Raw genomic sequence first — 26,329 nt, forward strand, 5'->3', positions numbered from 1 at the left:
CTGGGGTCTTTACTACTTATACATAACCCCAATTCCTAGCTCATGTGTAACCCAATTTAATCTGTTTTCCTTGGGGAATAAATAAACAGAGCTATGTAAAGGACAGCGTATACCAGTCTTCACATTGAAGCACTCAATACACAGAATATTGTTCTGAAATATTTTGGAAGATATTGTGAATAAAACTTGGCATGGTGGCTTAGAGCATAAGCCTTATAATATTTAGCTCTCTGTGGAATCTAAATTGAAGAAGAGAAAAATATGTCTATCAATATCTATGGATATGTACCACACTATCATTTCTTAGTGAGTGCCTGTCATGTGACAGTCATTCTATATTAATTATTTCCAATTATTACAAAAATACAATAAGATAGGTATCATTATGCCCATTTTGTAGGTAGTGACACTGAGACTCAGTGAGGTAAAGAAAAGGTCCAATTTCAAAGAAATAATAAGAGATAGATCCAGGATTCCAAGCAAATGTGTTATACCAATGACTGTGCCCTTTTCATGACACCACGGAAACTGAGTTAATTACAACCTTGGTTGGACAGGTAGCAAAACACCCCAAAAAGTGTTGAAAGACAACACAACAAATAGAAGTGCTGGATACAATTAGTAGGTAGGAACAACTGTGCATACTTGATGATTTTTTAAGCACTGGATTTGCAGAGCATGAAATGCATGAGTCATGGCTTTTGGGGAACAGATGGTTAGTGGTCTGTGTTATTTCAGTGACAAAGTTTTGAGCAGACGAAGGATAACAATAAAACTTGGTCTCATGATGTTTGTCATCTTCAGTGTCTGACTCTTCCTCATAACTGCCGCTTCAGCTTCTCGCCACCAAGATGGTCATTCAACTGAAATGGTCTTTTCATCAGACTGAATTTAGGAAAGGCACTCCAGGTGACTTTTGTATTCACTAACATTCCATGGATTTCTTACAGCCTATATTCTAAAAAAACTGTTTCATCAGAACCATGGGGGAAACATTTAAGGCCATGTCTCAGTAGTGTTGGCTCTGAGTTTTCAAAATCATCAATAACAGAGTCTAAGGGTTGGAATGATGTTGGAGATAATAATGAAAGCTGGCATTTATTCAGTATTCACTCTGGTCCAGATATTTTGCGTGGGCTACCTTATTTAATCCCCAGCCAGAACCATAAACTGAGGGATATTGTATTCCCCGATTGGAAAATGGTAAACAAGATGTAAAGGGACTGAGTGACTTGCCACGGAAGGGGAAAGTGTTAGACTGGGGATTTGTGCCCCAACAGTGACCTTGAAAGAGGTCTTGAAAGCCAAGTAGGTGTCATCATTTAAGGAGGGCTAAAAGCTGTACAAATAACCTTCAAATATCATTGGTTTAATATAATAAAGGTTTACTGCTTACTCCTCTTAGAGTTAATTGATGGCTAGCCAGGGTCTGGGCTCCATGTAATCATCACATATCCAAGCTTCTTCCGTTGAATGACTCCACCATCTTCTATTCCAAGGATTCCATTGCTGGATCTCTAAATGAAGGGGGTTTGGTGAGCTATTATATCTTCTCTATCACAGTAGATCTTGACGTTAGTGTGGGTGTGGCAGGGGGAGGGGATAAGGAGATGCCAAGGAAAAGGGGAAAGGTGAGCAAAGGCTTAGTGGTGAGAAAAATACTAGTCAATTGGGGGAGTCACAAATCATTTAATATGGTACAAGACCTAGTTGGTGGCTTGAGTGTTAAGTTGATGGCCCAGGGAATTTAGAGACTTGGAATATATACTAAGGAGCTTGGACTTTATTATATAGCTACAGGAAAGCTTTAGGAGGATGGACAACAGGATTATATTTGGAATTTATAAAGATCACTCCATGAACAGCATAGCTGGTGGCTGGAGAGAACAAGACAAGAGGCCAAGAGTTCAGTTAGAATAGGATCGAATCATAGATATAAGATGTCATGAGGATGCTTGCAATGAAGTCAGAAAGAAGATGGGTGATAGGAATTAGATTAGGGAGGCAGACGTAGAAAATTATAGGAGTTGACAAGTGGTCACATTCTCTTTATTATCCAACTGAGCTTTGCAGGGGAGGTAATTAATATCTCTATTTTATAGATGAAGAAACTGGCCTCAAGGTAGCTGAAGGACCTGCCAAGGTCACATAATTATTGAATGTCTCAGGTGAGAGCCTATCCATGTCCAACTCTATGATTCATGTGTTTCTACTTTACCATCTATAGACCTCAAGCATGTCTTCCCTACAAGAGCCATGTGTCCGTTTATGGACACTTATTGATACCCTCGTTTTTCCAGAAGAAAGTATTCCAGATTCCTGCGGTAGTGCCTTCTATCACCTACCCTAAGTATCTTTAAGCTCCTGGTCACACTCATTTAGACGCATTTCAAATAACTCAGCCCCTCCCTGAAACCAATTCTTTAGTTACGAGGTAACATATTGAAGCAGAACCTATTGCACTGCTTTTCCAACTCATCAAAAATACATAAAATCCAAATAGCTCACGCATACTTTCCGAAGTATCTTTATTATTTTGTTTATCCTGCTTCCCAAAGGTGCAAGTGGCCCCACTTATAAAACTTGATGAACCATCAGTTGTTTCAAAATATTGCTGATTCTTTGCTTGAATTGGGCGGGCCCCACAACCCATTTGCAGATAGATCCACAGTTGTATAAATGGGCTCTTTGGGGTACCTATGGAACCCAAATTCCTTTTAATACGCCGTGCTATGTATACTGACTGGTAAATTCAGTAAACAAAGAAGTAGTAACTGTCCCTGACAACAAACGGATTTGAAGAGGAAGAAAAAATATGACTTAGATCCTGCATCATGAAATCCCCAACAGTAAAAATCCTCCTCCTTGCCTTGTTTTTTTGTTTTTTTTTTCTGTTTTGTTTTTTTCCATTATCAATGAGTGGGATCTATCAATTCCCACCCGGTTGTCAGGCCACAAAACTGGGACTCATATTTAATTCATCCCCCTCGTTCATCTCTCACATTTAATTAATCATCAAATTGATTCAATTTCCTAAAAAATTGCAAAGCCAAACGGTTTTTTATTCCCACTGTCACGGCCGCCCCCACCCCCCACCGGCCCATGACACAATCATTTCTTCGGTGACTGTAGCAAGCTCCTAATTAGGCTCCTTGAGTTTTGTCTCGTCTCCACCTATTCTCCCCTCTGCAGCCAGACTGCGGATCTGGCCCAGCTTCGAAGGCATCAATCTGTTCTCATCCAGTACTCGCTTGGAAGTCTTTGGGGTCCCTGCGCCCCACAGACATACCCAGGGTATGGCATGCATTTCCCTCTGGTGTGTTCTCTGGCTCCGGCCACTTCCTCCCCACCCCCCCACCCCCATCCTGCACCAACTAGCTCTACTCCGGCCAAACAGATCATCTTCCCATTCTCCAAACGAAGCTTGTGTGTTCTCACATCCAGACTTCTTCACCCGCTCTTCCCTCCGTCTACACCACTTCCGCTTACCTCTTTTTTTTTTCCTTGCTAACTCCTGTTTATCTTTTGGATCCCAGTTTAGCTCTCCTCCATAAATCTTTCCCTGACCTCCAAGACTGAGTTTGAATTCTAGCATCTTCTTCTTTCCTCTCTCTACCTCACTGATCACGATTTCTCCGGTACCTTGTAGTATTTTCTAAACATAGTGTCGCCCCTCCAGAAATATTCCGGGGATGCTTCAATTACTTAAAAACACAAACAAATCCTTCCTTAGAAAAGAGGAGATGCAGCCAAGAAAGACCTTGTCTGTCCTTAGGATCGATGTGCTGTGTCAATGGAAAATATCTCCAAGGTAAAATAGGGCCCCGGGTAAAGTGAAAAACAAAACAAAAATAACGGAAGACTAGGGGATCCAGAGGCGGACAATGGAGATAAAAGGAGCCAGCTAAGGCCTAGATTCACTGGAAAAGTTGTTTCAAGCCCACGCCTGTCCCACGCAGCAGAGACAGTGGCGACAGGGCTTTAAGATGTTTAGAGTTTCAATCACTATCATTCATTCACTCATTCATTCATGCATTTATGCATTCACTCACTTACCCAGTCTCAAAATGATGCTGAGCACCAATTATGTGCCAGACACTGTGCTAGAAGCACTGAATTATAACTCCTTCTCCAAAGAGCATATACATTTTTTAACTTAAATTCAATTAAGCTAAAAAAATAAAAAATAAATTCAATTAAGCTAACATATAGTGTATTACTATTTTCCGAAGTAGAATTTAGTGATTCATCAATTTCATAGACTACCCAGTGCTCGTTCCACCAGGTGCCCTCCTTCATGACCATCACCCAGTTACCCCATCCCACTTCCCCTCCAGCAACCCACAGTTTGTTTCCTATAGTTAAGAGTCTCTTATCGTTTGCCTCCCTCTCTGTTTTCATCTTATTTTTCCTTCCCTTCCCCTGTGATCCTCTGTTTTGCCTCATAAATGCCATATATGAGTGAAATCAGATGGTATTTGTCTTTCTCTGACTCACGTCACATACTTTCTAGCTCCATTCATGTCATTGCAAATGGCAAGATTTCATTCTTCCTGATGGCTAAGCAATACCCTGTTATATATACACCACCTCTTCTTTATCCATTCATCTATCAGTGGACATCTGGGCTCTTTTTGCATTTTGGCTACTGTGGACTTTGCTGCTGTAAACATTGGGGTGCATATGTCCCTTCAAATCACTATGTTTGTATCCTCTGGATAAATACCTAGTAGTGCAATTGCTGGGTCCTAGGGTAGCTCTATTTTTGACTTCTTGAGGAATCTCCACATTGTTTTCCAGAGTGGCTGCACCAGTTTGCATTCCCACTAACAGTGTGAGAAGATCCCTTTATCTCCACATCCTTGGCAACACTTACTGTTTCTCATGGGTTTTTTTGTTTTTTGTTTGTTTGTTTGTTTGTTTTGTCATTCTGACCAGTGTGAGGTGGTATCTCATTGTGGTTTTGATTTGTATTTTCCCAATGCCAAGTGATATTGAGCATTTCTTCATGTATCTGTTAGCCATTTGTATGTCTTCTTTTGAGAAATGTCTGAAGAATATATACATTTAAAATACAATTTCTAAAGAAAATGCTGAAGAGTCGTGATAGAAGTATGTGTACAAAGTCCACCTAACTTGACTTGGGGGAATCAGGAAAGCCTGCTTGGGACATACAAAGGATGCCTCCTAACTTAACCCTAGCTGCCATTCTTGCCTAATCCTACCCTATTTCCAGGATGGCCTTCCTCAAAGAAGGCTATGGAAGGAAACCTTGGGCCTCTTAGACATTGGAATACAGTTTCAAGTGTAAACGTGGCCACGTGGGTCAGATAAGCCATATGAGTCCCCGTTGTTGGTAAGATAAAAGCTGTCAAAGAAAGGAACTCATGGGGCACCTGGGTGGCTCAGTGGTTAAGCATCTGCGTTCAGCTCAGATGGTGATCCTGGGGTCCTGGGATTGAGTCCCACATCGGGTTCCCTGCGTGGAGCCTGCTTCTACCTCTGTCTATGTTTCTGCCTCTCTCTCTGTGTCTCTCATGAATAAATAAAATCTTTTTAAAAAAAATAAATAAAGGAACTCATGTTAAGATTCTAAAATAAGGGGATCCCTGGGTGGCTCAGTGGTTTAGTGCCTACCTTTGGCCCAGGGTATAATCCTAGAGTCCTGGGATCGAGTCCCACATCGGGCTCCCTGCATGGAGCCTGCTTCTCCCTCTGTTTGTGTCTCTGCGTCTCTCTCTCTCTCTGTGTCTCTCATGAATAAATAAATAAAATCTTTTAAAAAATAGTCTAAAATAAGTGCTTAACTATCCATTTGTGTGAAATTTTGATTAGGTTATCTGTTCTCTCTGAGGGTCTGATTTTCTCACCTGCAAAGAGAAGTTGTCAATAATAAACAATAAATAGAGTCCAAAGAGCTCTTTGAGAATATTTTGTCCAATATCTGCCCAAGAATGCTCACAAAACACCTAAAGGATGTCAATGGGCTCTTCTCAGAAACTGAGTTCTTAAATCATAATCATGTTGGTAGTAATAGCTTGAAGTTCAACAGATTTCCTTATTTTAGGCCTTTTCATAGTCTTTAGCATACTGGGGTGTGCTATGCATCTCTTAGAGGTGGGGAAGTTTCACATCTCTGTCCAGACATACTTAGCCATGGATGCCTCTTACCATGAAGTAGCTCAAATTGCTAGTGTTGGGTGGAACACATTGGATTGAGTCTAATCCACTCCCCCAGACAAGAGAAATGAGGATCCAGTAATTATGAAGAAGGCTCCTTCCCAAGGCTTCTGGTTGTTCCCAGTAAGAGGCATCTGAGGCTCAGTCGGTTAAGTATCTAACTCTTGATCTCAGCTCAGGTTGTGATCTCAGGGTCAAGTGAGTTTGGGCCCTCCATTGGGCTCCACACCGGGCACGGAGCCAAATAAATAAATAAATAAATAAATAAATAAATAAATAAATAAAGTTCCCAGTAAGAGATGTTTCTAAACCTAATGCCAGCAGAAACTTTAATTCAATCAGCATTTATTACATGGAGATATATGCATGATCAAGTATATGACTGAGTCAATCTCCACCTCCCAGCAGCTGAACCGCACTCCTAGACACATACCAGAAAATGGTTCAGCTTTCAATTTTTGGTGGGATCTCAATTTATTTACTTAACCTCTCTAGGCTTCATTGTTCATTGTTGGCCAAACCTTCCACTTGGCTTTCTCAAAGGGATTGACTAATAATTGGAAACACTTGCAAAAAAAAAAATGAACCTACACAAATGCTAAATGCTATTCTGTGATCTACTAGTTAACATGGAGTTAGAAATAAGATATACCCCTCTTCACCCAAGAAACTCACCCTGAACCACCACATCTAATAAAGGGGGAAATGAAAGTAGTCCCATGAATTAAAAAGCAGCATCTTGAAGTGTAATCAGATAGGCTCTCAATTTACTCACCACCCCTGTGGTGCTATCCAGCTTTATTAGGATTTTATTCTGTATCCTCTTTTAAAGTGACATTTACATTAATTTACAATACTAACACAAAATTCTATTAAACAGGAAAGAACTTTTACAACTTTATTATTTTTTCTTGGTTACTGTCCCTAGGTTTTCAACCCACTAATAAGGAACCTTTGGTTTTGTTTCATGTCAGAGAGAGGAATTGTGAACTGTCTTCAAGGCTGTTTCCTGCTGGGTTGTTAAACGCAGTGGGGACCCTCACTTGGAGGGTACGTGCTGTAATTGGCTGGAAGGGCCAGAAAGTTAAACCTTCTCATTCTTCCTCAGTCCCCTTTTATCCTGATTGTCTTGCGAGTTTAGTTATTCTCTAGTTTGGCTCTGACTTCAAAAGAACAATGAGAACTGAGCCATGAGGAAGTGGAAATGCTGGGTCATCCCCACCCCCCAACTTTGATGGCCTCATAGTCCATGTTCCCTGAACTGGGATTGCAGCTCGTATTGTCTCTGACCTGGGAGCACCCCCACCCTGGAGCCATCTGGCCATCCCGACATGAAGCATGGTCTGTATGGGATGAAGAGAGACGTAGGGATCATCACAACCATCTTCATCTCTCATGTGAAGAAATCGAGGCCAAGACAAAGAATGGGATTTACTCAAGATCAGAGAGAGAGGAAGCTGCTCAGTCAGGACCAAAATCCAAATCTTTTAGCTCCCAATCCAACATTGGTTTTCCTCCTCACTGTGCAAAACCCTGGAGTTCTTTCAAAAACAGCAATCAGCCCAGGCTATGTCTCTCAGCCAGTTGAGGTCCAAATGCATCTACTGACTCATGCCTATAGTGATCAGAAACCCATTCTTCTTTTATAATTCTTAAAAAATTTCTCATTAACACAATGAATTACAAATGGCCTCCATGCTCACTTCTCTGTGTGAGTTCCATAGCAGCTGCATTGTTTATCAGTTCAGTATGTTTAGGACAGATGCTAGTTCTGTGGATAAAACAGCCAGTCTCTTCTTCAATCTTCTACCCGAGCTATTCCTAAAAGTGACCCATCCCACACCCACCCAAACTTGTCCCGGATGCCAAATTGCCAAGTACCAAGAGATGAAATTTAAAAACTTGAAAGTTTCTTGCATATAATCTGGGCAATCCCCTTAACCATGTGAAGACATTCTTGTTTCAAATATACTAAATAATGTATTGAGATATTTCTCCCATTGACATATGATATGCTCGGAGACTGGTTTTGCTCCTCAGAGGTCAGAATCTGTGCTATTCATCTTTGCATCTCCTGAACTCAGAATACGACTGGGCATATAGTAGATGCATAATAGAACAGTCACATGATAAATGGCATTAGATGAATGACAGATTGGGAAGGTCCGATCCTACTTGAGAAATCAGAAAATGCTTCCCAAGAAAGCTGACCATTCACCTAAGGTCAGTGGATGTTAGAATGGGAGAGGATCCCTTAAGAATCCATCCCAGTTTGGCTCTCTGCCCTCAAAATGATTGTAAAACCTGATCCCATTTTGCAGATGGGAAACATGAGACTCAAGAAGACCATGCATGGACAAGGTCACCTTGCTCATGATAAATTTCTTCTAAAGTTCCCAGATTCTCCTGCTCCTCCTCAGCCCCTCCAAAAGTGCCACTAAGGTAAAAAAGAAGCAAAACAAAACAAAATGACAAAAAGAGCCAAACAAACAAAAAAACACTGTAGAAATCATCCAGCCACCCAAGATTTACTGAGATCATAAGTAACCCTTGCCCAGTAAAAGAATCCACCTCCCCGTTCAGCTGCATTCCCATCAGCAACCAGAAATTGTTGCAATCTAATGCATTTATATGTTTTGGTTTTCTTAATTTATTTCAGGCACCTCATTTTCCTGGAACAAGTGCTGTTATTTATGACACAGCAGCAAACACTTTACATTTATAGAGGTTATGAATTTTAGTAATGGTTTTGGTGGCAATTTAATCTGTCCTAACTATGAGGCATTTTACAATGACAATTAAATTATTATTAAAAAATAAACCTCAAATGACATCCTTATCACTTATCAACATATCAAAAGTTTCCCTGAGTTGCATTCTGGGTGGGTCGTAAATATCCCAATGTAGGCTTAGTGAATCCGCGCAATAAACTTGAGTGAACTTAATTAACTTCCACAGTATATTTAAAAGAAAACTCCTCACACATTTTGATGTCGGGGAATGAAACATTATTTGAAAAGTGGGTTTATTACATTCCATGGTGCACACTGATATTTAATATTTAAAGACTCTTAAATTTGATGTACTATGCTGATAGCTGAAGGGTTTAGTCCCACGGTGTGGGAGGGCGAGATGGCGCATTTCTCTATCCATCTCGTAGAGGAAGCTCTTCTTTTACTGGCCGAGCCCCCCATACGCTGATCTATTAAAATCGATGCTCAGAGAAGTGTCAAGGATGTTAATGTATACTTTATCAAATTAATTTTAATGTAGGCTTGCTGAATAGCTAATTCCCAAGCTATGTTCTAAATTGTTGCAAAACAAGTCCACTCCAAATTAGCCAGGGTGCTGCATTGATTTCAGCAGATAACATGTCAGCAAAGTATCATTTGATACAAATTAAAGATGAAGGCTTTTATTTTTTTTTCCCCTCTGAGAATCTAATAAAAAGAAAAAAACAGTCACGTTTAACCCACTTCCTGTTCCAAACGTAAAGGGCGCTGGCTGGAATAAAATCGCTTTGTCCGGATCCACATTTTGATAATTACCTCAGACAGCAGTAGGGGTTTCCATTCCAAAAATTAGATTTGACGTTTAACTTAAATATAGTGTTCTCTTTTCAGCCCATGTTTCCATGCACTTAAATGACAGTAAGCAAACATTGATAGCAGACGATTCTTCCTTAAAAGGTACAGATAGAGACAATTTTATCAAAACAGTAGAAGGCAAATATGCAATAGGAAAATGCATGGGTTGCCTGTACTAAATCACTTTAGCCAACATTCTCAAATCTATTGCAAAAAAAAAAAAAATGGACAAGAGTCTGCCCTTGTAATCTTTCTGGACATCAGAGGACACATTACAGCATGTTCTGCTCATGGGTGGTTTACACAAAATTTCCTTCAGTGACTCCCAAGTGTCTTTCATCCAGGTTCTTAAGTAAATTATTTGCATGGGTGTGTACTTGTATTTCTGTCTATTATCTACCCATAGGTTTATGCACCTGTTTTTACATTCATGACTTTGTAACAAAGCCTAAGTCACAAGGAACTTTTTTTTTTTTTAAGATTCTGTGGCTCCCTATTATAATCTGCTTTCAGCAATGACCCAGAAAATGTGAACCGCAGTTTTCTCATTCGTAAAATAAGAGGGTTAAAGTGATAGTGTAGAGTTCCTAGTTTCGGCTTTGAAAAAGGAAAGGAAATATTATAGGGATTTAAGCTTCAAGCATTGTTACTTGCAAAACAGGCCTGATGAGTGTCCACCATGTGTCAGGCACTAGGCTAGCACTGGATGTAAGTTGTGGAAAAAGTAGCCAAAGCTGATATTCTCGTAGAGTAGGCTTTATTTCCTTAGCATTAGTTATTGTCATGAAAGTGGTACCATTTATTTGCACTAAAATGGCTCATTTGATACTCTTTAATTTCTGTCTGGGAAGCACCAATCAAGGCAAGGCTAACATTCCCTTTACTCCACCCCCATCCCTCTAAATTCTAGCATGCCATATTTCCTAATGAACATTTTTCATCTTAATTATCCAATGAAAAGGCAGCTCTGACTCCCCTTGTCGGAGAAAGAGGGTGGTTTCTAAGTGGAGAATAGAAGAACATCTGGCAGTTGGGGCCCAAAACACAACTCTAATGCTGAGCTGCTGATTCTGTCTCCTATTCCCAGGTTCTTTTTACTTTTCCAGATCTGAACCATTTTTAATTTTTTTAAATGTGTTGATCTGAACCACTTTTTAGAACCATGCTATATTCTTATGTTTTAGGGCCAGATACGTTCCTTTAATTATACCAATCCTCAGAAATTCTATCCTGTGTGAAGATACATATTTACATTTAAATGCAGCCTGAGACTATGGGAAGAAGAAAAAAATAAAACAAAATGAAAGAAACCTAGAGATTTACCAGAAAGTGCTGTGAAAGGGAATTCTGCTTCTGTTTCAAACCAACAATCCTATGAAAGCTCGGATGAAAAATTATACCAATTTGATCAATTATAAACACAATAGCCATTTTGAAGATATCTGAGAACTACCAAGACTTGAAAGGCTAAGATTTCAGAGGGAAAGTGAGTCCAGAGAGTGAGCCTAAGATTTATTGCTACTTTCCTACTATAGAGATTTGATGACTTTAAATGAGTATCAGAGCAGCTCTGAGGCTCAGAGGCAGAGAAGTTGAACAAAGTAATCTTCCTGGGTTGAAATAACTAAAACTGGAGCTCAAGGTCTGCCAGGGAGGAGCTTTCTCTTGGGATTTTTGAAAGACTCTCCCCAGAGTTAAAAAAAAAAAATAACCAAGAACTAAAGAAGTCCTCAAAGGCAATGAAACTACTTTGTAGGAAACTATAACAGTGGTTACATATCACTATATATTTACCCAGACCAATAAAATGTACATCAAGTGAATATTAATGTAGACTAGTCTTTGGGGAGTGATCCTATGTCAATACAGGGCCATCAAATGTAACAAACTTACCACTCTGGTGGGGGTGCTGATAATGAGGGGATGCTGTGCATGTGAGCCAGGAGTGGGAGGTACGTGGGAAATTTCTACACTTTCCTCTCAATTTTGCTATGAACCTAAAACTGCTCTAAAAATATCTATTCAAAGAACCAAAAGCTCTTTAAAAAGCTAAAACCCAGTTTCAAAGTGCTCTATCTCTGATTTGATTTAAAATTCTGTTCCTAATCTGTCTTTAAGAAGCAAATATAGATCCTCCCTGGAGGATCAATAGTTGAAGAAATCTGATGCCAAGATGAATAATTTCAGCAGAGGGCAAGAAGCCATAAAAGAGAATCAAATGGAAATTCCAGAGTGGAAAAATGCAGTCACTGCAATTTGAACACAACATATGGGTAGGATTAGATAGAACATAAGAGAGGCTTAGTAAACTAGAAGATAAGACAAAAGAAAATATCTAGTCTAAGGCACAAAGAGACAAAACAATAGAAAATATAGAAAGAAAGTAAGATATAATGATATCTCCTGAGAAAGTCTGACCAAGTCTATACAGTTGGATTGCTAGAAGTGGAAGAGACAGAGAAGAAACAGAAATAATATTTGAGGAAATAATGATCAAGCATTTTCCCAAACTGATGAACAAGAGCAAGACCCAGATTCCAGAATCACCATGAACTCCATCAGTATAAACACAAAGAAAACCACATATAGACAAGAAAACCAAAGAAAACTAAAAAATCCTATAAGCAACCAGAGTGGGGAAAACACAGATTATCTTCAAAGGAGCAGCAATAAGAACTATGGCTGACCGCTGGACAGAAGTCATTGAGGCTGCTGAAAAGTGGAGTAGTATCTTCAAAGACTGAAAGGAAATAACTCTCCATCTAAAATTCTATATCGAGTGAAAAAGATGAAAGCAAAATAAAGACAACTTTAAACGAGCAAAACTGAAGGAAGTCATCAACAGTAGGCATTCACTACAGGAAATACTACAGAATATACCGTGGGCTGAAAAAAGAACGTGTATCAACTAAATCAGATACAGGGAGAGGTAGAGTAAGTCTACGTAAATATTGATTGTATAAAGCAATAACAATACTAATAATGATTCCCACTGAGGTTTAATATTTATAAAATGAGAATTCACAATGAAATAGCATAAAAGACTGGAAGGAGTAAAGGGAATTAAGTATTCTAAGGTCCTTGCATGTCCAGGAAATGGAAAAGCACAGATTTATATTCACCTCTAAATAAGGCAAAGATTCTTATTATAATCTCTAGAGTAGCCACTACAAGTATAGGATAATGATGTATAACGAGCAGGGAAAGCGCAGTAATACAAGAAAATAGCCAGAAGAATTTTGTTTTCCTTAGCTTGGGGATGCCGCTGGCTCTAAAGTTTTGGTAATCAAATTTCTCTGGGCTTTAAGAATATAGATAGCTTGAAAGTAGCCATTTTGGATGTCTCAGGCTGGCTTTGCCATCCTACTGACTTCATACCAGGTTGCAGGAGTATGATGAGGGAGCACCAGAGTTGGAGAAGACACGAAGCCTGAGTCTGGAATTCAGATGAGATGCTGACATCCTGAGTTATTTTGGACAATCTTTAAGCCGTGCCCCCTACACCTATAGATCGGGTATGATGAACACCTTGCCAAGTTTCCTCAAGGGATGTTGGGAGGCTCAAAGGAGATAAGAGATATGAGACTCTTTCTGGGATGCTATACAGGTACTTAGAGTTCAAGGAATAAATATTTGTTTCTAATAGGCGATACTCAGATACATTAGGGAAAATTAAAGTCAGCGGCACGCTGTTTGTGTTAGAACAGGCGAGGCTAGGCTGTCCTAAGGCATAGGCACCACATCTCTGTGGTGTTACACTGCAAGATCCGTGCCTTGTTCAACCACAAGACATACGGGTTGGGTAGAGCTCCTTGCTGGTTCTCCTCCACTATGACTCAGGAATTTCCATCCAGAAGTGTCCCCACCTTCAACACAAGAAATGCCATAGTCACCAAGAAAAGAAAGAGAAAGGAAAATTGCACAGATTTTATTTAATTAATTAATGTATTTATTATATTCTTTTAGTTTATTCTTTTTTATTCTTTTTGTATATTTTTTATTGGAGTTCAATTTGCCAACATATAGCATAACACCCAGTGCTCATCCCGTCAAGTGCCCCCCTCAGTGCCCGTCACCCAGTCACCCCCACCCCCCCGCCCACCTCCCTTTCCATTACCCCTTGTTCATTTCCCAGAGTTAGGAGTCTCTCATGTTCTGTCTCCCAATCTGATATTTCCCACTCATTTTCTCTCCTTTCCCCTTTATTCCTTTTCACTATTTTTTATATTCGCCAAATGAATGGGACCATATAATGTTTGTCCTTCTCCAATGGACTTACTTCACTCAGCATAATGCCCTCCAGTTCCATCCACGTCGAAGCAAATGGTGGGTATTTGTTGTTTCTAATGGCTGAGGAATATTTCATTGTATATAGAGACCACATCTTCTTTATCCATTCATTTTTCAAAGGAAACCAAGGCTCCTTCCACAGTTTAGCTGTTGTGGATATTGCTGCTACAAATACTGGAGTGCAGGTGTCTGTCTTTCACCGCATCTGCATGTTTGGGGTAAATCCCCAGCAGTGCACAGCAGATTTTAGAACCAAGAACGAAAGTGGAATACAATCACTTCAATCTGATGTCCGTTTGGCCAGAACCAAATCAACTGATCCTAAGTTAACTACAGAGAAGTTTGGGAAATGTAGTCTTCCCTGATGTCCAAGAAAAAAAGTGGGGTGAGTTAGCATCAAGCTTGTTTCTACGAAAACATTGGTGTCCAGGTTGTGTTCACTGCAATGTGCTGGCAGTTAGAGAAGATGGTGACTTTCCCATTTTGCTTTCATTTTCGTAAAAGATAAAAAAAAAAATTTTGAGTTCCTGTGGATTTTATTAAAATGCAATTAAATGACATATTACTTAAAAAAATTAGACAAGTATTTCATCCTCCGAAAGAGTAATTTGTTTGGACAAAGCAGAAACTACAAATGCAAAAACCAGATGAGGCGGAAATAAAACCCTCACTCCTCAAGACATTTTATAACAAGAGAGTCCTGGTGCAGATCAACGACTCAGAGAGAGAAAAACTCTCCAGTGACACATATGATCATAACTGACAGATAGCTGTGCTCCTGTGTGTCGTGACACTCTCCCAAATAGATCTTCATACTGCAGACTTGGGCCAGAAGACTCAGAACTTGGAATATTTTTACAAAAATGAGCATGTCCAAGGCATTGAACGTGAATTCCAGCCAGAGCTCCAGCAATAACTACTGTTGTAGCCCTAGCAAACTCCCTGAGCTGACCCTGGTGACCAGAAGACTAGCTTGATCAGAATGTCCCAAGGTGGGATGTGAAAAGTATTCTGTTAAAAAAAAAAAATGATGTTGTTTCTATGGTCAATTAAGTTTGGGAAACATAGCGTTAAACTCTGGCTTTGTTGCTGCTTTTGTTGCTTGTCCTACAGAGTCTTTAATGTTCCATTGTGAATCGTCACTGTTCAAATATAAAAGTGTGTGTGTTGTGCACACGCGCATGCATGCGTGTCCACCAGGGCTTGTAGGCATGTGTGCTGGGAGTGGGACAGAGTTGGGGATTTAGTTTGGAAGGCCCCCAACTTATCTGGCCAGGTACTACTCTCTGGTAGAAGAGGCGTTGGGGCGTCCAGGCTCTTGCCCCTTCATGTATCTAACAGCCAGTGATCCCCAAGTGTGGTTTGCGCCTGGGTAAGCCAGACGACTCCAAGATATCACAGAACTTCCAATTCACTTGTGTGAGGAGTCAGCGGCCTGGAGAAATGTGTGACCACGATGGTTACCCAAATCGTCCCAGGAAAATCTCAAATGGGAGGTCCCCACGACCCCACGCTAGCCTAAATTTCTATGAATTTACGAATCTAAGCCTTTTGGTGATGGGAAGACTTGCATGTGTTCAAGTCTGAGCTTGTAAACCTTACCCTGCAGGCTTAGAAATCAAACAGAACTTCAGAAAATACAAGAGTAAAATTTAGAAGTGGAAACAAACATGTTTTTCTTTAAAAGACATTCCAGGGTAAGCCTGTATATTGCTCCTGTGAAAGGAAGACTCCTCTTCAATCCACCCCATGTGCTTACAATCAGTGTAATCTTGTTGAAGCATGGATCAGATTAGATCATTTCATCTTCTTAAAGAAAAATAGACAAGCATCGTTCATACCGTTTTCCATAAAAATACACATGCACTTCATGGATTCCGAGAACTTCACGATATAATCCTTGCTGTTCTGGCTCCTTGCACTACCAGAGTCTATCCATCCCCCGTGCACACTCCTACCACCACCTCAACCACTCGGGACTCCATGCCATCTCTGGGCCCAGCTCCCAGTTATGACGTTCAGCACGAGGTACGTTACGCTGTCACAACACCCACACCCCAACAACCACCGCACCCCCTCGTTCTCTTGTGATCCATCTGTATCTACACACCCAACATCACTTCCACGACTAGATCCTCTGCCAACACCTAACCTGAAGACAGCAACAGGCTCACCGCACTGTGATTTGGGTCAATCACTGTTCCCTGGGATCTCCCTTCATTTCCCTCTGCTTGGAAGAACTTGTATTAACCTGTCAAGGTTCAACCCCCATGCGTCCGAGATGATTTCCCCAACTCCCCACTGCATCAAGTGGATCCAATTTACTCCTGCCCCTTTTTCCCAATATGCTTTGCTTGCAATGCTTCCATAGTCCACACCGTGTTATATTTGGTGGAAGCTTATCGTTGTGGCCATAATAATGGCCTTACCACTGACGAAGGAGTAGAGTGTGAGCTTTCTGTGTATTAGCTTGGTTAATATTCGTATCAGTCCTAATGAAGTGGATGCTATTTTTAACTTCGTGTTACAGATGAGGAAACTAACGACCATAGAGGATGAGTAACTTGATTAGGATCCCGCCGTAACACAGATTGGAGCTCGGGTTTAAATGAGGGTCTGTAAAGCTCCTTGGTTCCTGCCAGAAATGAATGATCCCAGCTCCGCCTTTGAACTAGTTGTCTGGGGCTGACCTGTTAACCTCACTGAGTTTCAGCCTCCTTGTCTGACAGTCTCGAATAACCCCTGCCTTGTCCCTCACTGGGGTATTGTGATCATAAAATGAAGTAATGAATCCGAGAGATCTTTGCAAATGCTAAAGCACTATGCAAATGCAAGCTAATTAATTAATGAACTCATTAACATGTTCTCCTGCTGGGCTGCAGTTAGGGCCAAATTATAAATAATCCTCATCTTGCTGGGAATTTAACCAAGAAATTTAGGGTGGTAGGAGGGAGAAAGAAGGCTGCGGACCCAACGTCTACAACTCTGCACACACCACGGAAGGCAATTTAAAGCAGAATCATTCCCATTGCCAGCTGCAGAGCTATTTTTTTTTTCTAACCAAGAAGTGAAAGAATGGGGGCTAGGGATCGGGGAGGGGTGGGCAGTGAGAAATGTAAAAAAGATTCTGGAAGGGTGAGACATCCTCCCAATACTCTATTAATGCGGACAGTTGGGCATGTCGTCATTATAGCCTAAATCTACTGATCCTGTGGAATGGGGAGGCCCTATAGTAAATATCCAGGTCCTCATTACTTATTTATATTTAGCAAACATTTTTACTATGTGCCAGGGATTGCTCTAAGCGCTTTACAGCTATCAGTTTGGTTAATCCTTCTAAGGGCTCAGAGAGAAGTTAGGGCCCTGGGCCCATTTTACAGATGGGGAGACTAAGACACACAGAGGTCAAGTAAACCATCCAGGGTCATGCAACCAGGTGGCGAGGCCAGGGTTCGTATGTAGACCATCTGGTTTCAGAAGCCACAGTCTCGATCCCATGCCGTGTTACCTCTCTTCCCGTGGCCTCACTGGTCTGGCGGTTCATCCACAGACATCTAGGAGGGGTCCTTTCCTGGGGAAGTGGGTAGAGGGACAGTAGCTCAACCTATTTACTGAGCACTAATTATATGCCCGTCACCGTGTACAAAACAACTTGTGCAACCCCATTGAATTTTCAAGAGAATATCAGGAGGATGGAAATAGACCTGCAAACCTATTTCTCTTGGAAGCTGCCACCTACGGGGAGGCTGCACTCTGCTCTCCCTTCCTGTGAGCCTGGGGGAGCCACTCTCCCCTGAGGCGGGAGTCCTGAGGCCAAGAGGGGAAAATCGGGATTAGGAAGCCGACAGCTGCTAACGCATCCCTGTCACATCCTCCAAACAGCTTTAAAGGAAGAAAGGTAATATTCTGATCTCAATCTGACTCAGATGTCTCTTTCTCAGTTGGTTCTGGGCTCAGACAGGAAAAAGAAGGACTTTGCTCACCCACCAGGTCAAATCCTAACAGATGCCCTTGCCCAAGGTCACCAGAGTCACGGCGCGGTGGAGCTGAGACTCAGACCTGCACGGGGACGCTGCGGTGCTGCTTCCTAATTCTAGAGCAGGATAGCTTCACAACACACAGATCGCCGGGAACGAGCAGAAGTCGAAGTCGGTGGCTTATTATCATACTGGACGTTTTTACAAGAAATCGCAGCTTCGTTGATTTGATTTGAGGCGGAAAGAAGAGCTCACTTTCCACACATGAAGCTCCTCGGTAAGGATGAGAGATCCCCCCACCCAAAAAAAAAATCCTACATGAAGAAGTAACAAAGATCTGAGTCTGAATATAGGTTTGCCCAATTCTGAAGTCAATACTTATTCCACTATGTATGGTATGTGATTTCCGGGGTCTTGAACACTAAAATAACAGAAACTGACGACGTCATCCGTAATCTCGTAATCCCACGGCCCGTAATAAATCAGCCATGATCAGTGGTCACGTTCCCCATCCAACCCTTGTTGTTGTTTTTTTTTTTTTTAATTTTTTTCCTATCCAACCCTTGTGCGGGCATTGTGAGATGTGGGCGCTGGTAGCCCTACAGCCACAGAGCTTCCCAAAAATCCGATGTCATATTCAGGACTAAGATTTCAATCACTGCGTAAAATTGCGTTCCGATACGACTTACTGGAACATGCTCTCCACGCGATACAGGAAGGAGGCTCTAACACCTCCCTCTTCCCAGTAACACGGGGACGAATGTCCCCACGTACATGGCTTTGACTCCTTGGTGATAATCTCCTGCGCAGCCATCGCAGTGGTGGGTTTTCCAGGTAAAACTGCTTCAACTTGAACAAAGTAGAAGTGGAATTGACGTGAGCATTAAATGTCCCCCGTTCGCCTCGTCCCTCCTCTCCCGGCTCACCGCCGAAAAGGCACGGGGAGCCGGGGAGGCACATCAGCCCGCGATTAGACCAGTCAAACATGTTTAAATAAAAAAGGAGTTTAGAATATTTAACAGGATCAAAGATGGAAGATTACAGAGATTTGGAGCCCTTTAATAAATATTAACGATACATTCCCCACTCCGCTCCTGGCTGCGCATCAAGCGAGGAAGAGACCCAGACAGATGTGGAATTCAAAAGGCACGGCCTTTATCTTGGTAGCAACATCACCTGACAGGTAGGAAGGAACCTATATTGCCTCGACTTGCGCCGCCGGGGGGGCGGCGAGGGGGGAGTCACTTACTAAAGTCACTTACTAAAAATTGGGGTCGGCCCACTAAGGACTTCCCAGAAGAGGGGGTTGTGAGGCGTTATGGGGAGAGAATTCCGATAACCCGGCCCACCTCTGTGCTAGGGACTGGTGCGGAGACCCATCGCGGGCTGCACAGTGGCCTCTTGTCACCACGCACCCTCTGAAGAGCCCGACCCACTGGGTCCTATAATAAGTGAGCTGTGCTGCCTCTGCTCAAAATACAATAGAGCCCAGCCGACGGCCCGCACCGCACACCCGACGTGTGCCAACCTCTTGTAGGTCACGCAGGGGTTGAATCCCATAGACACAAGCTCATTCCCAACCCCTGCGTCCTGGATGGCCCCCAGGAAGCACGTTCAGGAAATGGGCCTCCTTCTCCCCCGGGGAAGGTTGGCATGCTTGGTTGCTCCTCCCCCTGGAGCTGTCCGTCCTCCAAGAGCCCTGATGGGTTAAGGTGAGCTCCGGTGACCTGCAGGTGGCACTTCCCGTCAGCGCCCGTCGGGGTGCCCACACTGCTTATTGGCTCCCGTTGTTCCTGTTTGGGCCACTCTCCAGGAGGACTGGCCATCGTCCAGGCTGCAACAGACATTAAATATTTTGAATGTCGCCCCTGGCACTTACTGAGGTTTTCCTATGGAGTACTGGATAAACAAATTTTTCCAAAAAGATGAAAAATAAGCTTGAGGACTGGACGAAGAGTGCAGCCCCTGAGATGTTTTGCGAGGACGATTCTGTTCAACTGTGTCAAACTCAGTATTTCCCAACGTATCAGACAAAACGAAAGGAGCGCGGCCCCTTCTCGTTACCTTTTTCAGTTTTAAGGCGCAGTACCTACTTCCATCCCACCAAAGTGGTCTTCCAGAAAACGTCTTGGAAAATGGTACAGAGGTAGACTTTCTTTTTTAGAAGATGCATTGATTTGAGCTAGAGAGAAGGCACGCAGCGGGCAGAGGGGCAGAGGGAGAGATTCTCAAGCAGACTCCACACGGCGCGTAGAGCCCCACACGGGCTCGGTCCCAGGACCCTGAGATCACAACCTGAGCCAGAGTCAAGGGTCAGACGCAGAACCGATGGCAGCACCCAGGTGCCCCCAAGAGATGGACTCTTCCTGAAACCCCGGTTCTGCTCCTTGTCCTTGAGCAATTCCTTGAATTCCCAGACGCTCCTTTGCTTCGCCTCTAGGACGGGTTGAGCACCCCGCCTCTGCAGGGTTGAGCACCCCAGAGGTCAGAGGTGTGGAGTATTGATCCCGGTGCCCCCTGCACGGTAGTCGTGAGGACCCGTCAGCTGCCAGCGTCTGCCCCAGGTCTGAAGGCTGCCCCTAAGGCGTCCCGCTCTCACGGAGAGCACAGGTGGGGACACACTGACCCAGGACAGCCGCCGCCACAGAAGACGGGACCAGGAGCGGGAAAGCAGGAGCCACGGTGTGACAGTGTCGCGTAAAGTCGGTCGATTAGTTGAGGCCTCATGGACCCTTCTCCGACTTAAAAAAAAAAAAAAATAGCTTTCTGGGGCACCTGGGTGGCTCAGTTGGGGAAGCATCCAACCTGTGGTTTCAGCTCAGGTCGTGATCTCGGGGTCTTGAGATCGAGCCCCACGTCAGGCTCCGTGCTGGGCGTGGAGCCTGCTTGGGATTCTCTCCTCCGCCCTCCCTCCCCCTGCTTGCTTGCACATGCACGCTCCCTCCCTCTCCCCCTCCCTCTCTATCTAAAATAAATAAATAAAATCTTTAAAAAAAATAACCATCTCGAAATAACTGACGAATGGTGGTGACCAGGGACAAGGGGGAAGAGGCAGGAGTATCTGATGGATATGGAGTTTCACTGCGGGAGGAGGGAAGAGGGCCCGCCCGCCTGCCAACGGGCAATGTGCCGCCTGCATATCAATGCATGTGTGCTGCGTACGCCCGGACCCTGGACACTTACAAATGGCACATTTTGGCTTATGTGCCCTAGGTCACAACTTCTAAAAATTTAAAGGAGTCTTGTCTTCCCTTTCCAAGGGCTAATGAGCTCCCCACCCACCCACTTTGCTCTGTACAGATCGCGTCGCCGGTCCGGGCGGCATCTCCCAGATACGCTGGCCCTTCCTCAGCTCAGCTGCCCCACATCTTGCTCCTTCTAGGATTTCTCTTCTCTCCCAGCCAAGCCTCCAGATGGTATTTCAGTAACTCAGCTAAACGTCTTCCGTCGCCGGCTCTTTTCCCCCCATCTCCCCCAGTTCACTTAAAAATAAATTGTCTTTTTTCGTGATTCCAGACAGAACATGAAGCTCTCTCTCTCTCTTGCGCTGCCAGTGAATTCTAAGTACACAATTATGCAGGAAATGTCTTTAGATTCAGCTTGAGAACTTTTCAACATTAAGCCCTGAATCAGATAACAGCTTTCATCTCGAGAACAGCTTTACACTGTACCTAAGTAAAAGCTTAACTTACAAAAAAAAAAAAAAAAATTGTTACCGGGGGTATAAAAATGTCAAGGTAATAAAATAAGTGAATGCGAAACCCTCCCAAATAAAACATGCCCCCCCCAAAAAAAATTAAGTATAAATATTTCTAAGGCAGCGGATGGGGTGTTGGTTTCTGCTGCCCACCTCTGCATGTGCTGCTCAAAATAAATAGATAAATAAAAATAAAAAACTAAAAATTAAAATCTAAATGTCCCAAGTACACTCACGGCCCCTCTCCCCACCTACCTATTAATAAGATTTCACCATGTTGAACAAGCCAGGCACCTCGTTGGTTGTGGTTAAGACTTAATTGGATGGCTGTGTTCAATTTTGAGCATCATGTTTCCAGAAAGAAAAGGAAAAAAAAAGTGATAAATTGGGTGTAGTTCAAAGGAAAGCAAGACAAGGGATGAAAGCGGCTTGGAAAATAAGACCCAGTTAGGAATGTTAAGGTAATTCTGTGCATTTTCAGCTCCGCGAAAAGATGGCTGGCAGATAATGGAAGGCATTCGATGAGTCCATTCCGGCTCGGTCTCCGAGGGATCGCCCACGGGAGGAATGGGGAGAAGGGAGCGGGTCTTCCTGAGCCCTTGCTCTGCAGCCCGCAGCACCGGCTCCGGCACCCAGTAGGTGCTCAGTTAAAGCCTCCCGTCGGAGGCCCCCCAGGGAAAAGCACTGCAATGACGTTGCCCAACCTGCTGGGGCCGATGCTTACAAATTTCCTTCCCAAGAAAGGTTTCAAGTGTTGGGTTCGATCCCCGGCAGGAATAATTTAGGAAAGGTAAAAATCCATTTCCTCATTCGGCCAGTCGTGGATTAAATAACTTACCTCGGGCTCCTGTCAACCCTGCTAACTCTCGGCCCTCCGTGGCTTGAGCCACATTCATCAGGTCACTCAGAAGTCTACGGCTCCCTGTGGCCCCCAAGGCAACGTTCCACATCTGGAGGTGCGCGGCTCACGGGCTCGCCCAGAGACGCCTCCGCCTCCAAACCCTCCGACTCAGGCGGACTACGTCTTTTTTTTTTTTAAGATTTTATTTATTTATTCATGAGAGACACAGAGGGAGAGGCAGAGACACAGGCAGAGAGAGGAGCAGGCTCCATGCAGGTACCCCGATGCTGGACTCGATCCTGGGACCCCAGGGTTGTGCCCTGAGCCCAAGGCCACCCAGGTGCCCCTACTCAGACAGACTTGCCCCCACACCGTGACCTGCTTCCCCTCTCTCCAGCACGCAGGATCTCAGACAAACCCCGTCTGCACCTCAGGGCCGCCGCTCAGTCTGTCTGCATCCCTGAGCTAGCTCGTGCATCCCTCTCCGGACCTTGTCCCAGCCTTTGCAAAGCGGGAACAGTCACCGTTCCTATGAGTCTTGAATACGGTCGCGCAGATGAGTTCTCAGCACCGGGCCGGGCACATGGTAGTCCTCCCCTGCCGTCCTGTCTTTGGGGATGCTCTGGCCCCTTCCTAGATGTCCTCCTACCTGCCTTCACCGATGTGCCAAGCTCTGCCCATTCGCTGGGCCCCAACTCAGATCCCACCTTATTCACAAGCTTTCCCCCGAATGCCGTGGTCCGCAGGGATTCCACCGAAGTCCTGCGAGCGTGGAGCACTCGCTCTCTGGACGGGCTCATGGACTCTTGACTACGTTCCCCCCTGAAACATCTGTCGTCCTCTCCTTAGCTTGTCCCCGGAGCCCGGCTCCCGACACAATACAGAGTCCCAGCTCTCGAGGGGCAAGAGGAGAGGAAGTGTTTATACATGTTTGTTGGCACTCCCACGGGCCAGCTCCTCCACTCGGCGCTCTCATATACCGTCTTCCTATTAATCAGGGAGCTAACGGCAGGGCCTCTGAGCCGTGGCTGCACGTTAGAATCACCAGGAGACGATGCTGAATACGTGCACTCCGGGGTCCTAGCCCAAACAGAATTTCTGGTGGTGGAGCCTCAGTATTTTATATAAACTCTGCAAGGGGATGCTCATGAGCACCCAAGGGTGAGACCCTTGGGCTTACAATTTTGTTTGGAAAATGCACACACACACACACACACACGCAAATGTGTCATCAGTGCAGCCAAGCAGTCACCTACCGCGCACCCACCTATTTTTTCCCCTCACCCATTCACCTGACACATGCCCTTCATTGCCTCATATGTGCAAACATAATACCCCGTCAGGTGCCAGAAAAAGACACAAAGGTAACTCAGAGATTCGGCCTCTCGAGGAGCTCGTATATTAGCAGAAGGGAACAATCTCATATGCTCGTCTATGACGCGGCTAGGGAATGATGAATGCCTCCCCCCAAAGGAGTCCAGCTAGCTGGGGTCAGGGTAGGCACCCCGGGAAACACTAGGATGGGGAGGAAGCGGTGGGGTAGTGGGTGCGAGGAACTGCCTGAGCAGAGGCCAGGAGGGGAGCGCCCCGGGCAAACCTGGGGACGTGGGGCTGGACAGCTGGCTTCAAGGCCCGGCCTCCCCGTCTGCAAAGAGGCTGAGAACACGCTTTACTCACTGCTACCAGCTTCCCCCCCACCAAACTCGGAGCTTACGCCTCTGGGGTTCTAACAGAGCAGGCTCAGAGCTGAAGCACCCTCTGCTGTCTTATCTTCCCAAGCTGGGCCCCGTGGGAGGGCCTCTATCTCCCATTCGAACATCCCGGTGGCCTCATTCCCTGACCAGGGGAGCCATTCACGCCTTGGCAAGCTCAGCAGGTGGAAAGACATGGGGCCTCCCTGGGGCGCTGGCATTTTGAAAAGTCTCACCGGGTAGCCTGGCGAGGATGGGTGCCGGCAGGGCTGGGAGGGGCGTGCCAGGGACCCCAGGAGTTGGTGCCATCTCTACCAGTGAGGGCTTTCCCTCTGGCCCAGGTCATAATGGACGTGAGCAGGGTGCACTCTGGTCCCAGGCTCTGCTCATTCCCGGGGCCACCTCCGGCCAGCTTCCCTGTCAGCAGCTCTCATTTTCCCATCCTTAAAGTGCACGGTAGAGGGAGCACCTGGGGGGCTCATGGTAGAGCATCTGCCTCCAGCTCAGGCCGTGACCCCGGGGTCCTGGGATCAAGTCCTACATCGGGCTCCTGCAGGGAGCCTGCTTCTCCCTCTGCCTGTGTCTCTGCCTCTCTGTGTCTCTCATGAGTAAAAAAAATAAAATCTTGAAAAAAAATCAAGTGAATGGTATGAACTAGACAATAATAATAATTCACCATTTTGTATTAGAAACGGTATCACCTATTGACGATCTGCAGACAAGCATTACCTCATTTAATTCTCACAACAATCATATGAGAAAAGGAATGGTTTTATATCCATTTTACAGATGAGGAAACTGAGGCCAGAGAGGCTAGATCTAGAGCCCCAGAGAGGTAAATGGAACCCATAGTAAAGCAGTGTTCTCAAACCATAGGCTGGGGAAACCATTCAGAGGAGTGTGCCCAGCACACTTTCATAACAGACAGGAAAGAAATGGAAAAGGATTGGATTAGAAAAATAAGGGTGTGGGGCATGTGGGGGCTCAGTCCGTGAAGCCCCCAACTCTTGGTTTCAGCTCAGGTCGTGATCTCGGGGTCGTGGGATCGAGTCCCGCGTCAGGCGCCACACTAGGCGAGGGGTCTGCTTGAGATCCTCCCCCTCTCCCCTCCCCCCACTCACATGTGCTCTCTCTAAAAAAAGAGAGAGAAAAAAGGAAAATAAGGGTGAGACTCACACAATAAGGGTAAGTGTTGTTCCGTGAGCTCTCTGTCTCAGGTATACCCCCCCGGCCCCGCGCACACACACATTTTGCGCATAGAGCGTGTTCCACTTACCTACGTGCACGGGGCCGCAGCCAAAGACGTCTCTCTCTCTGGGAGCTGGGCTCAAAAGCAATGGGCAAGCGCTGCCGCAAAGCACTAAGCATAGCTCCCCGCTGGCTGGTGTCCACGGGATCCGCTTCCCCTGCCCTTTAGCACCAACCGTTCGTGGGGCCGAAACTTCCAGGGTGCGCGCGGCCGTCCACATCCGTATTCCAGTGCAGAGAGCGTCCGTGCGGGCAACTCCTGAGGAGCAGGCCAAGGGCGCGACCCCCTAGACCTGGGGCAGCCCCTCGCCCCGCTGCAGCCAAGCAACCCGGGCGGAGGGTCTCGGGGGCCCCGCGTCTGGCGGGGAAGCTGTGGCACAGGGGTGGAGCTGCTGGAATCCTGCAGGTCCCCCGGGATTCCCGATCCAGCTGGAGAAAAGAAATCGCCATCTGGTAAGTCACGAGACGGGCTTCGCTCTTGCCAGACGCGCCCCATCAGGATGGAAGATACAGACCGTCTTCAACACAGACACAGGTCACGCTGCCAAAAGTTCCTTTGTACCTCGGATGTTTGGCACTTGGAACACATCGCCCCGTGGAAACAAGGATATAAATGGAGGTGAGGCGTCCGTGTTTTAAGACTCAGAGGGAGCATGACGCACTGTTGGGCGCCGTGAACTGGGCAAGGACTGGGCGAGAGCACGCTTGCTGGCTGTGGGACGCGCGCAAGCTCCCTAGGCCTTGAGTCTCCGTTCCTCATTTCACAATGGGTCACTAAAAATGCCCCTGTTTTGTGGCTGTGCTGGAGCCCCTGGGGC

The 26,329-nt window shown here is 44.9% G+C and overlaps 1 long non-coding RNA gene across 2 annotated transcripts in view; it reads right to left on the reverse strand.

Annotated features, from left to right (window-relative positions):
• Positions 1–26,212, reverse strand: part of LOC140641954 (uncharacterized) — a 122,985-nt gene extending 96,773 nt beyond the window's left edge. For both annotated transcript variants that reach the window (XR_012038550.1, XR_012038549.1), the window contains exon 1: positions 25,540–26,212. This is a non-coding gene — a long non-coding RNA (uncharacterized lncRNA). The remainder of the gene's footprint in view (positions 1–25,539) is intronic.
• Positions 26,213–26,329: the final 117 nt, after the last annotated feature.

This window comes from Canis lupus, chromosome 10 (assembly GCF_048164855.1).
Source record: "Canis lupus baileyi chromosome 10, mCanLup2.hap1, whole genome shotgun sequence".
In the NCBI taxonomy this organism is placed as follows: domain Eukaryota; kingdom Metazoa; phylum Chordata; class Mammalia; order Carnivora; family Canidae; genus Canis; species Canis lupus.